Source organism: Echinops telfairi, unplaced genomic scaffold (genome assembly GCF_000313985.2).
Source record: "Echinops telfairi isolate 266 unplaced genomic scaffold, ASM31398v2 ScPeMD7_7469;HRSCAF=8507_0, whole genome shotgun sequence".
Lineage (NCBI taxonomy): Eukaryota > Metazoa > Chordata > Mammalia > Afrosoricida > Tenrecidae > Echinops > Echinops telfairi.
The window spans coordinates 82,470,374-82,483,975 of record NW_022111372.1 but is presented as its reverse complement, the minus strand read 5'-3'; the positions used below and the strand labels follow the sequence as shown (position 1 = coordinate 82,483,975).

The 13,602-nt window shown below is 50.8% G+C and overlaps 1 protein-coding gene across 1 annotated transcript in view; it reads left to right on the top strand.

Annotated features, from left to right (window-relative positions):
* Positions 1-61: 61 nt before the first annotated feature.
* Positions 62-13,602, top strand: part of SMIM3 (small integral membrane protein 3) — an 18,875-nt gene continuing 5,334 nt past the window's right edge. Inside the window, exon 1 of the mRNA XM_045284870.1 lies at positions 62-157. The gene's annotated coding sequence lies outside the window, so the exon portion shown is untranslated. The remainder of the gene's footprint in view (positions 158-13,602) is intronic.

Below are 13,602 nucleotides of genomic sequence, written 5' to 3'. Positions count from 1 at the left end.
GGGCGCTCGCCAGACCGCCGGCCGCTTCCCGCTGGCGGAGCCCGCCTGGTCCCTGGGGCCTCGAGTAGGTCGTTTGTGCCCCTGGAACTTTCCGTGGACCCCCTTCCCTCGGAGCGCGGCGGGGCGCGGGGCGCAACAGCCGTTCGGCGGCTCCGGGGTGAGTGGACCCATCGGGCGTCGTTGGTGGGGTCGCTGTTCGCACTCGGACCCAACCCTGGGGACGTCGTGTACCCCAGGGCGCTTCCGATTTACCCTCTCCACCCCCTCTTCTCCCTAATTTGCACTCCGTCCTCACTTCTGCATTCGTCCCCCTGCCCCCTCCTTTCCATTACCCCCCATTTCTTTCTCCAGGCACCTTGGGCCTCCGGGTACGTGACCCCCAGCCACACTGGGATTCATGCTTCTCTCCGAATTTCCTTGCCTCTTCCTCCTCCTCCGGGAGGCTCTGCCGCCTGCCCTTTTACCCTCCCGGCGGCGGGGCCACCGATCCCAGCACTGGGACCTGCGGCGCCCTCGTGGGCGCTGCGCGGGGACATTGAGCAGAGGGTGATGTCCCCTGCCTCTCTCAGCGCCCCGCGTGGACCGAGTCTGGGGTGGCGAGGCCGCCTGGACTCTACCACTAGCTTTGACCCTCCTCCCCAGGCTTAGCCGGTAGCTCGGCGGCGGACTGGAGAAGAACGCAGAAGAGAAAGGGGTGGGAAAGAATCTTGCTGAGAAATCTTCCTTCCCTTCCCACCTCCCCTGGGTTGTCTGTCTGTCTCTTTACTTGGGGTTTAATGGTTGGCAGTTGTCTGGCAGTCCTTCCTGCACACACGTGTGGGTTCTTTGAGGGCCGGGACTGGTTCTCTCTCCTGATTCTTGAGGCGTCTTCACTGCGCACCCAAACTCGCTGCCTTCCAGGGAGGAAGCAGGACCGCCGCTGGGGATTCCCAGGCTGAACTCTTTATGGGAATAGAAAGCCTCCTCTTTCTGCCTCGGAGCCGCAGGTGGATTCGACCTTGTGGTCAGCGGCTCTATGTGCACAGCACCGGGCCTCCTTTTGCACTCCACTTGGGGTCTGGCAACGAGGCCCTGCATACATATTCAACCCAGTGAAGAGTTGACCGTCCAAGCCCGGGGTGGCCAATGTGGGTGGAAGGTGGCCAGGCTGGGTTCTTCATCCTGGCACCTCCTCTTGTTTCTTACAGAACAGTCCCTATCGGGCCCATTCTGACTCAGACCCATTGGCTTTCATATCTGTGTCTTTAAGAAGCCAGTTATCATTTTTATTTTTTACCCAGCACCTTTGGGTGACTTTGAACTGCCAACCTTTTGGTTAGTAGTTGAGCACATGAACAGTGTGTACTTCCCAAGACTTCACTGTTTATCAAACTCAAAGCAGGTAGATTCCGACTCTGGGCCACCCCATGGGTACTGGAGTAGGGCTGAGCCCCAGAAGGCCCCTCTGGCCACCCTCTTGATGAGAATAGATGGCATGATGGCGCTGGGTGGGTGCTGCTAGCTGGATTGGTTCAGACCAACAACCTTTGGATTAAAAGCTGAGTGTCAACCATTTGCACCACCTGGGACTTTGGTTGGCTGTGCACAGGGCATACTGAAGTCCCCAAAGCTCCGGACTGTAGGGGGTGGAAGCTGCTCAGTGGTTGAGAACCAGCATCTCTGATTGACCCATCTTCTCTGTATCTGCTATGATCCCTGGTACCTGCAGTCTGTACACCGTCAGGATGGTGGGCAGGTTGTAGGAAGGAGAGCTCCAGGGAGTCTAGAGACCCTATCTGACCTCTTCCTCTCCAGCTCTACAATGAGGAAGTGGGGGGTGGAGCAGAAGTGTTGCTTGCCTGCGGTTCAGTCCACATGATGTGCCCTTCGGGTCATGTTGGTCACTCAGCACACTCTCCCCCTCCCCTGCCTCCCCCCCTCCCCTCCCAGCACACGCAAGATAGCCCTGCTGAACTTTAGGATGTCCTTCCACAGTGACAACACAAGGGGCCCAGGGAAGTGCTTCTCTGCTCCAGCAGCGACCTCCTGTCTCCAGCTGGCCCAGGGTCATGAGTCATGCCACGGATGTTACAAGTCATCAAAGCTCCCACTCATCTCTGAGAGGGTGACTAGTTACTCCCCCACGATTACACAGGTGCTGGTGGAGCTGTAATTGGAAGCCAGCAGTCTGGCTCCCGAAGCCAAGTTCTGAACTTCATTGGAATAGGGAGCCTGGGTTTAGAGCTTGCCTGTCACTTACTTAAAAAGATAACGGGGGGGTGAGTAAAGTGAGATGCTGTCAGCCACTGTACTAGTGTGTCAGTAGGGACCCCACTATCCTTCCAGCTCCCTAGGGAACCGCTAGATGTGCAAGAATAAAGGCTGAGAGGTAGGTTGTCGCACATGGGATAAAACAGGTGAGACTTAGATTTATTTGTCTTATTAAACAATTGGAGGACAGAATCAAAGCTCATCTTCCAGCATCCTATCTGTTACGATCCATAGGATTTTCATTGGCTAATTTTTTTATGGGTGGGGGTTGCCAGACCTTCCTGCTCTAGAAGCGCCACTGAAACCTCTTTCTCAGGGGTGACCCTACTGGTATCTGCCAGTAGCAGAGCTTTTAGCATTGCAGCGACATGCAAACACAGCAAACTTGTGGAAACAATAGCTGCTTTACTTTGTAGATCTGTGTTTTGATTGGCTGATTGGGCATATAAATTGCTGATGACCTACTATGTAGAGAGAATGAAATAGAGGGGGCCCCTGGAGAGAGACATGAAAAGAAGCTGGGGTCTCCACTTGGGTTTCAGTCAGTGATGGCATACACCTGCCTCAGGCAGGCAGGACTTTGCACCCAGCCTCTCCGAGGCCTGCCAGCCCTTCTCAGTGCGCTGCACAGCTGCTTGGTGGCTTTTATCACGCTCTCCCAGACACTTCCCACTTCATTCCTCTGCTGATGCGAAGGCAGGAACAAGTGGCAAAACAGGGGCTCCTTCTTTATCAGTGGCCTGCGTGGCACCATAGGAAACAACGTGGGGCATTTTTCCAAGATGAATTGTCTCCTCCCTTCACTCTGTTCTGTTCTTTTCTTTAGGGGATCTTCAGTCCGACACTACCCTGGAGCTGGGGACTGGCCGGGGCATGGATTGGAGTGGGCAGGTGGGGAGTTTGGGAGGGCTTAGGATCCCAAGAGAACAGAGTCAGCCTCTGAGAGCTGGCCAGACCCTTGGAGATCACCTTGCCCACCCTCCCCAAATGACTGATGGGAAGACGGAGGCCCAGTTAGAGAGCGTGACTGGTCCAGGAGCACACGCTTTCTTTCACTGCCTTAACCAAGGAGGCTTGCTCCTCCGTAAACAGTTCTAGTCTCGGGAAGCACAGGAGCGATTCTTCCCTGTCCCATAGGCTCTCTGCGAGTCTGAGTTGGCGCTATGGCGGTGAGAGTTTTTTCTAGTGACTTAAAACCAAACAAATTTGTCATCTTACTGTTCTGTGGGTCAGAAGCCGGTCCTGATCTTATCGGTCTGGAATCCCGGTGGAGATGATTGGCAGGTGAGAATCCAAACCCAAACCAGACCGGTTGCCTTTGCGCTGATTCTGACTCCTGGCGAGCCCATGTGTCTCTAAGTAGAGCTATGCCCCACGGGGTTTTCCTAGCTGTGACTGTGGAAGCAGTCACCAGGTCTTTCTTCCGAGGTGCCTCAGAGTGGCTTTGAACCACCAACCTTCAGTTAGTAGACAGTTGTTTGGGCCACCCAGGGATCCCTGCTTATTTGGGCTGCTGGCAGAATGCCACTTGTTGAGGGTGCAGGAATAATGTCCTGGTTTCGCTGCCACATCCCTCGATTCATATAGCCCCTCCCTCTACCTTCACAGCTGGCAGCGGCTAGTTGAGTCCTTCTCAGGGCCCAACTTGCGTTGACCCCTTCTTTGCCCTGGCTCTTCTGCTTTAAGGACTCGTGAGTCCATGGGCCCACTGGGATAGTCCTGGCTTCTTTCCCCGTCTCATAATCCTTAACTTTGGCTTCTGTTCATGTGGCTGTTCCCCTGAGCCATGCTTCCCACTTCATAGTCACAGGAAACAGGACATGGGACTCTTCTGCCTACCATTCTCAGTGGGATTTGCTCTGGGAGACTTGGCTTCATCCGGATCCCAAGTGAAGCAGGATGCCCGGTCACAGAGCCCTCCTGTCAGCCCATTGCACGGGCAGTGTGTTTCTGTCCACTCCTGTGGTATCCAGACACAGCAGGCACTTAGTCGCAGTAAATAACCAGGATGGATGGCGGAGGCTGGAACATGCTGTGGATTTGGCCCACGTTTCTCCTCTCCACGCCCTCTGTTGATCTCTAAAGGCTGAATGGCTGGCTCAGACAGTACATGCTGTCTTCCATGGCTGTGGCTGTGTTCTGATTTCTTTGAAATACCCTGGTATTTTTCCATTTTTCTTGTCACAGAGCAGCAGATAGAAACTCGGTCAGTGAACTCATTTTCAGCCTGCTAGGAATTTTGGATGAGTCGGGGCGGGGGTGGGGGGACAGTTGGAGGAGCAGGGGCAAAGAACAGAGCGCCCCTCGGGGACCTTCAGTCGTGGGAAAAAGACTTCCCACTCGATGTATTTTGGGTTTTTTTTTTTATAATTGCACGTCCTGTCCCGCCTTTGGCCTCTTTCTTTGGCACAAAGGTCCCTGGTGAAGTGGATTCTGGGTGGAGCTGGTACATGTGGGAGGCTCATTATTCCACAAGGGGAGGAGGACTCTTTCCAAGAGCAATGTGACCCTGGGTTGACTTCTCTCAAACAGGTCGACTTGGACACACTTCCTTTCTTACCCTCTCTTCCCCTCCCCTCCCCCCACCTTACACTTTCATCAACCTCTGTGCCCTCTTCTGAAGAGAAAGAAGCAAAGGTGATGTCCTGGCTGGCAGACCCACGCACCTCCACGCACCCATTTCAGTGTGTACACCTGAAGGGATCCAAACTGGATTTGGCTGCCCCAGCCCAGGGCAGCCAGGGAGAAGGAATCCAGGGTTTCCGAAAGGCCAGCCATCCTTGGGTCCATACAGGCTGGGCTGGGAAAGAAAAGGCCCCCACTAATCTTTCTTGAAGGGATGGGGTGCTTAGATAAGCATCAGATCCGCCGTAGGGGCCGGTTTTCATTTGGCCATAGAGCTCTTCTGGAGTCACCGAGCCCTTATAGGGTGACAATTCTTAGCGCACTTTTCCCCCCAGTTGAGTTCCAGGAGTTGAATTTTAAATGTGAATTTCCCCCGTCTGCCCGTACTCATCTATCACTGATTTTTTGTTCATTGGACACTTGTTGTATGTCAGGCACTGTACTGGGTGCTCAGGATACAGCAGGGGACAAGAGGTGAGGCTTTGGCTCATTTGGGGCTTGCATTTGAGTGGGCAAAGGTGAACCCCGAAGAAAAAGAAGCTCGTTTTAGATTGTGGAAAGTGTGTGAAAAAGAAAATAAGGTGTGAGACAGAATTGCTGGTGGATTGGGGGAGGGGGTCATTTGAGAGGGAGGGTCCGGGAAGACTTTTCTAAGGAGGTGTCATGTAAGTTGAGATGGTGGGCACTGACACCGGAGATCGAAGGTGACAATCTACGGAAGAAAGAGGAGGGAACACTGTGGGCACTTGGTGAGATCGAAGCTTATGATGCAGCTCATTGGGTGTCCAAGCTTCTAGATGGTCAGGGGGTCCCCCTTTTTGTATCTGGATTACCCTTGTTGTCTCATTGCTCTATGTGCTCCACTGGCCTTTGGCAGTTCCATCAGCTCCATCTGAGGGAGGGTCTTAGAAGGTGAGGGATGCTGGTAGAGACCTGAGTCCTCTACCTTGGAACCTGTCAGGCTTTATGCTCACACTCTGTAAGGTGCTTGCAGAGCAATGGGTCTTCACACACCCCAGCTTCGTGTGACTCAGAGCTGGCTCCACAGGCCTCGGTGTCCTGTGGAACGGAAATGACAACGACACTGCCTGCGGAGCATTCTGGCCATGGTGAACTCAGGCCACACCTGCAGAAGCCACCTGCCTTTGTCTGCTTCTTATGTCACTTTGGAGCAATTATGCTGCGGCCTGCAGGAAGTCATTTCTTTTATTGCTTTCTTCATCAGTGAACCGTCTCTATATTTCCGGTGGAAGTTGCAAATCTATTCGGGGGTCAGGCCATCAAAGGCTATTAGTTTATGCAATTTATCACAGTGGTTTCCCAGATCAGACTCAGAGAAGTCACCACACTGTAACTAAGGGTGGGCCTCAGTGTTTTTTTGAACATGGGAGCTATGTGTGTGCCTTAGCCCAATTTAGTGCTTCTGAAGCCCTTCCTGTGTCCTATGGAGTTGTGGTGGCATAGTGGGTTATGCGATGGCTCTGAGCCTCAAGCTCAGTAGTTTGCATCCATCAGCCACGCCCTGGGAGACAGTCGATGCTATATGTTCTCACAAAGACTGATCGGCCCAGAAATCCTATATAGGGTTGCTATGAGTCTGAATCAACTCAATAGAAGTGGATTTTCGTTTCTGTTTCACTGTATACCATGTACTAGCTTATTTAACTATGGTTATTATTTGCTCATTTGCTGCTGCTATTATTATCCTTGTCTTACAAATGAAGAAACAAAAGTTCAAAGAGCCACTTGCTCAACCCACCTCTGGGTTCAGTATGATGTCTGTTCTGTCCCTCCTGCCTCCCTCCTCATTTCTTCCTTTTGAACTCCTACGTGTCCTTCAAAGCCCACATCAGAAAACCCCTTCCTAAAGTCTTCAATCCCACTACAGGCAAAAGCGAAGGCATGAGGACTAATAGCTTTTGGGCCTCTGGTATGGTCTTGCCCTCGTGGTGCAACAGTTAAGCACGTGACTGCTCACCAACAGGTTAGTGCGTCGAACCCCCCCAGGTCCTCAGAGGGAAAACCTGGCCATCTGCTCCTATCAAAGATGACACCCTAGAAAGCCTGTGGGGGGCAATTCCACTCTGCCCCACCGGTCACTGTGAGTTTCCAGTTGACTTAACAGTACTTAACGACAACACTATTGCATTCCAGGTCTCGTTACACACTCTCTCACTTTACGGCTTGTGTTAGGCCAGGTTGACTAGAGAAACAAATCCAGTGACACTCATATATGTGTAAGAAAGAGCTTTACATCAAGAAGTAATTATATATTAAGCGAACATCCCAGCCTAGTCCAAATCAAGTCTACTAGTCAGATACTAGTCCATAGGCCCCTCTGCAGACTCCTGTAGTGACAAGCAACGATGCAGAATGCAGAGAGATCACTGGCCAGGGGGTGGGGGTGTGTGGATCCAGTGGAGCTGGCCCACCGCAGGGCTCAGTACAGGTCTCGCGTGGCTCGTTGGCATGATGGTGAAGGCAGGGAGAGGGCTGGCCTCCAGCGAGCCCTTTATGTTGCTCGTACCACCAAAGGAGGTCATCAACTCCATCCGGATCTTCTTCCAGGTGCCGTGTTGGCACAAGAAGCCTAACTATCACACTGCCTTTGCTGCTGTTGTGTGCGGTGGAGTCGATTCCGACTTACCGTGCTGCATTTACAGCAAGATACAGATGCTATGTAACAGTGGAACTGCCCGTGGGGTGTCCCGGGCGGAAGTCTGTACAGGAGCAGATGAGCAAGTGGAAGTGCTGGTGGGTCTGAGGGTTAGAGATCCTGGATAATTCCACTTCTAGTAAGAGTGGAAGCAAACCCATTGTCGCCGAGTCGGTTCCGACTTGGGGTGACTTTCTATCGGGTGTCCAAGGCTGTCAGTCTTCCTTGGAGCAGACAGTCTCTTCTTCCTTGCAAGGAGGTCCTGGTGGGTTTGAACCATTGATGTTGTGCTTATCCGAGAGTGCCACCGTGGCCCCTTGCAGGCAGCATTCAAATTAAGCTCCTCACCGTCCTGGCATCTGCGCACTGCCAACTGTTTCTTCAGTAGCGTCACGTGGTATGTACTTCTAGTGTAGCACCGTACTGCTTTGCATCATAGTTATTGCAGCTTTATGTGCGTTTTTTTTCCCCTCCAGATAAAAATGAATTTCTTAAGGGCAAACCCTGTGTTTTCTTTCTTTCTCTCTCTGCTCCCCCGCCACGATCCCCAGGGAAGCACAACACCATAAATGCTTCCTGAACTAGATTGTGCTGTTAACGATCCCAGCTTCATACTTGGACTGGATGAACAGGTCAGTTCAATCAGTCACTGTGCTGGCTGATTTAAAAAAAATCGTTGACATGCATTAATTATCTTTTCTCATAAAGCAAAGACAGGTTTCGAGTCTGGGATGTGCAGGAACTCTGGCTGAAGGGGAAGGAGGATACTTACTTAGGTCAGCAAGTCCGCATGGTGAAGGATTATTAACCATTAATAAGCATGACCGTTTGTAGACTGCTTCCTGTGTGTCGGGACACGGAGAAGTACTCTGTCCCCACGCTCTGCTGAGCCAGTCACTTGTGCCGGTTCCAGTTTTGCCCTTGTGCTCATCTGAGGAAATGGAAGCATCGGGCATTTGAAGGAATATACTCAAGATTCCTCAACCAGAAAGTGGTGGGGTCACACGGACAGCCACGCAGACTGACCCTGGAGCGTGGGCTTGTTACACTCGTCTGTAGTGTGAGTGGGAAGGAGAGACTCCCTCCATATTCCCTGCTGTTCCCAAATAGCCCCTCCACCTGGGAGAGTTTCCATGGCCGTGCGGGTGCACCGGCGTGTAGGGATTTGCAGATTGAAGACCTGTTTATTCAGCACCTCTCCTTCTGAGTGTGGGGCCCTGCGAGCCAGTGGTGAAAGGAAGGCCTGGCAGCGCGGGGAAAGGCTGATAGGTGCAACCCCCGCTGTTCCACAAGAGAAAGACAAAGCCACCTGTAAGATGACAGCCTTGGAAACCCACGGGGCAGACGGTGGCTCTGAGTTAGAGCAGACGGCAGAGGGTTGGGTCTATGGCAGACCGCTGACTGAGACCCTGGGTGGCACCTGTGACTAAGCACTTGGCTGGCTACGAGCTGAAAGGCTGGTGGTCCAGACCCCTCCAGAGGTAGCTTGGAAGACAGACTTGGTCAGCTGCTTCCAACAGGTCACAGCTTTGAATACCTTATGGAGTGTAGCTAGCTGTCTCTACTGGGCTCGCATGGAGCGACCGTGAGTTAGAATCGGCTTGATGGCACCTAGCCATAGCAACAACATCACCAGTAGGTAAGGAGGGCTTTGTGTGCAGGAGAAGCAGGAGGATCTGGGTTGGGTAAAAGCAGCAGAGGGCAGAGTTGGAGTGGAGGCACTGCTGTCTCTGCCATCCCTCTCCCCACTCATCTGTGCATGTATGCTTTTGTCTGATTGGAGGAATCTCCTTCTGCAAGTAGGAGCCCTGGTGGCGTAGTGGTTACATGTTGGGCTGCTAACTACAAGGTCAGCAGTTCAAAACCACCAGCCACTCTCTGGGAGAAGGATGAGGCTTTCGACTCCTGTCAAGCGTTATAATCTTAGATGCCCACAAGCACAGTTTTATTCTCTCCCTTAGGGTCACAAAGAGTTAGAATTTTTTCGATGGCAGCGAGTTTGGTTTTTTTCTTTTTTTTTTGATGTCCTTGCCCACAGCAAGGAATGAAAAAGTAGACCGCTCACCCAGTACCTTCCTTACTAGTTTATTTTCATTTGGGCCTTAAGCCAAAGGAATGAGAAGCTAAAGGTGGACTTGCATATGGCAGTGATTCTGATGAGAAATCTTTTTTGCTATTTTTTAGCGTGTGGTATGTGGTGCTGTTGTCAGGTGCCCTCAGGTTGGCTCCAACCCATCGCCACCCCGTCCTGCGCCCTCCTCACCATAGTTCCTGTGCTGCGCCCACGGATGCAGCCGCTGTATCCATCCATCTGGCTGAGGGTCTTCCTCTCTTTCACTGCCCTCCACTTTACCAAGCCTGAACGCCTTCTGCAGGGACTGATCTCTCCTGACAACATGTGCAATGTATGTAGGATGAAGTCTTGCCACCCTTGCCTCTAAGGAGCACTCTGGCCTTCCTTTGTCCAATATGGAGCAGTTTGTCCTTCTAGCAGTCCCAGGAACTTTCGATAGTCTTCTCCAGCACCACAATTCACATGCGTCGACTCTTCTGCGGTCTTCTCTGTTCCATGTCCTACTCTCTCATGCTGATACGCACTAGGGTAAGTCAAATGAGTATTGCTACGAGAGTTCCAGTACATGCATGGGTTTATTCCAAATAGAACATGTTTAGACATGCCTCTGTGATCTGTGGATGGCCACGGACAAGTCCTCTTCATAAGACATCTGCCTCAGTCTTGTTAGGCGTGTTGGTGGTATAGTGGTTACGCATTGGGCTGTTGTCCCAAAGGTTAGCAGTTGAAAACTACCAGGCGCTCTGTGGGAGAAAGATGGGGCTTTCCACTCCTGTATAGAGTTAGAGCGCTACCCTGTCCTAGAGGGTCACTATGCACCGTCGACTCGACCCTCACAAAAGGTCTAAGCAAAGCAGTGGCGTTAGAGGGGGTCTGTTGGGCCAGTTACATTCAAAGAAAGAAGTCGGCTCAGAAGTTTTTGGTGACCGTTTTGGGGATTTTAAAGGAAGACTCTTGACGGGTTTTCTCAAAGGACACGGGGCAGTCACGGGAACGCACTACAAAGAAGCTGTCAGGAGATCTGCATTAGTGAGAGGCCAGGAAAGTTGTGCAGTGGAATTTTTCCGTCACAAAAAGCATCTGTCGATTCCTAGCAAGGCCTGTGCTGTGAGTGGAAGTCCTGTGTCCTTTCCCTGGGGAACTTTACCCTCTCCACCGCTCCCTACCCTGGAGGTACTGCTGAATCAGCAGCCCCGCCTGCCTTCAGAAATGCAGAGACCCAGCTGGAGAATATGTCCTGAAACAAGAGTTTCCCAGGTTGATACTTTTAGTTAAAGGATTTTGTAGAAATACTTCTGGACTTTACTCTTCTAAGTGTTGGCCCTGGAAGGTGCTACCTGCCCCATGCTTTCTTTATCTATGTAGATTGCTTCTTTCTTTCAGTTCTTGAAATCTTGAATGGCTGTTGGCTTAGACTTAGAAGAGAGGTCTGGATCTGATGTATTCGCGCTCAAACCTCTGGCTCTATTGACTGGACAGTCAACAGATGGCTGTAATCTATGGTTGAGGATTACCTGGAGGAGACCTGGGTTCATTTCTTAGCTTTGTGATGACTGGCTGGTTTACCTCTCTCAGATTTAATTTCTGTGTCTATAAAACCAGTGTATAACTCCCCCCACCTCTCCCTAGATGGTTGTGAAGAGTAAATAAGCTAATTCAGGGGCTAAGGCTTCTGACAGTAACTTGCACTTGGTATGTGTTAAACAAACACAGTACTGGCTTGTGTGTTCCTGTGTTCAGGAGAATTACAGGGAAGGAAGCATACTTCTTTGTGCTTTGTGGAGTGTTGTTTTTGGTGACTGTTTCTTAAGTAAACACTAGTAATTCCTCAGAGGGTATTTTGTATGTAGCTAGTATTTGACAAGTGAATGAATGAATGAAGGACTACACTGGACTGAGTTATTTGACTTGAGAGTCCTCAAGCCAAAACAACATTGCCCTGCCATAGAAGGTGCTTGTTGGGGTTAGAGAACCTCACAGCTGAAAGATCATAGTATAGATCAGTTGCTTTGAATTTATTTATTCTGTAAATACTAACTTGTGGGAAATTTTAATTTATATACTTTCTCTGATAACTACCATATGAGATGATTGGCTAGAACACTTTCTTTATTATTATTATTATTATTATTATTTTTTGGAAACCAACTTTTTGTTGCTTGAGGCAAATATTCCCAGGAGGAAAACTTGGTGTTTCCTAAGCACGTAGCTGGGGCCAAGTGGGGTACTTGGGGTAGATGGGATGAGCTTTTTGCCTTTGGAGAAATCACACGCCCCCCCCACCCACTCCACCCCTGTCCATACACCGAGTCTTGTTAATAGATACCAAACAATCATTTTGGGATTGTTGACTGTTTTTCGTTCAGTGGACTGAATTGCTCAACGTAGGCAAGGAGGAGCTCCTGTGGTGTAGTGGGTTATGCATTAGGCTGCTAACTGCAAGGTCAAGGTCAGCAGTTCGAACCTACCAGTCACTCCTCACGAGAAAGATGAGGCTCTCTGATTCTATAAAGATTCATGGTCTCTTTAACCCTGTATAGACAGCATCACTATGAGGAATCAGTCCTTTGGCGTTGGTGTATTGTGGGCTAGGGAGGAGCAATGATGTACGTGTCCAGCTCCCAGGGCTGCTGGTGTAGGCCGTGTAGCTGATGAGATGGCATGTTTGCTACCAGTGGCTGTTCTGCTGATCAGCTTAGGGGTGGTGTTAAGGCAAATTTCTTAGATAAACTTATACTGAACACATGTCAAGTTTTCTTAATCATTAATGAGGTAAAAAGCAGATAAAGTATGCTGGCTTAAAATGACACAGGCGATAGAGGTGTAGGTCTGACAGCTGTTCTACTTTTAGTAGGCATGAAAAAAGGTTTCTTTATCAGTGTTAGGGCTAACTTTGTGATAGGAACAGTTTGAATCCCATCCCTGTGGGCCATTACTCAGAAATAATAACTCACATTTCTGAGAAGCAGTGATAAGCCGACTGAAGTTCAGCTATCAATTAGACACACTAAGAAACAAGGTTTTATGTCCTCATAAGGAACCCGTGCACCCTGATGGCAAACTGAGGTCAACCAGAAGTCAGCTAGCAGGAGCTTAGAGACCTGCTTTTTCTCAAGCAAAAATTTCCAGCATACCATTAAAGATGCTGAACAGAAGGTTCACTTTGCTATGACTTTAGGGACACACTGTTTCTTTCACAGCAGGGAGGCTGGGGGAGAGGATTGGCAAAAAGAGGAAGAGCCATAACAAACTAGATTTGGCACAGTGACTGCAGTAAGGGGCTCAAACCGAACCCTTGTGGAGCTGGCGCCGGACGGGCAGTGCTTGGTTCAGTTGTACAGAGGGTTGGGGTGGGTCCCAGGTGATTGGGCGGCACGCGGCAGTGCTGAGTGTGTGAATACGTGAAAATGGCTGCCTGTCACGCTGGCATATGCGTAGACCCTCTTTTACTGTCCAGGGATGTTGCTGCCGTCTGTTGCTGTAACAAAACATGCAGACATAACTTTCTCACATGAATATCTTGGGGGTTCTTCTGTGGGCGTGGGTATGTAGTGTGCTTGTCCAGCAGTGGGCAGAGACAGAAGTCAATGGCTGTAGACAAGGTGGTGATCATGCCAAAGCAAGACATGGGCCGGGAAGTGGGCATTTTGCCTGAGCTCTCCACAAACCGAACCACTCTCACTGCCCTTGTTCAATGCTGACTCACAGTAACCCTCTAGGACAGAGCAGAACAATCCCCATGGGTTTCCAAGACTGTCGCCCTTTACAGGAGTAGAGCCTCATCTTTCTCCCATGGAGCAGCTAGCTGGTGGTTTGAACTGCTGATCCACCTGGGCTCCTTGCCTGCCTAGACTCCTAGACCATTGATCTAGAAGGGAATGTAGGAGACTGCACCAACCCTGTGCCTTCTTGGCAGGGAAATGCACTAATCCATGGTTCCCGAGCGTGGAGCAGGTGCTGAGGCTCCAGGATGAACTGGGGGCGGGCAGGTGGTGGT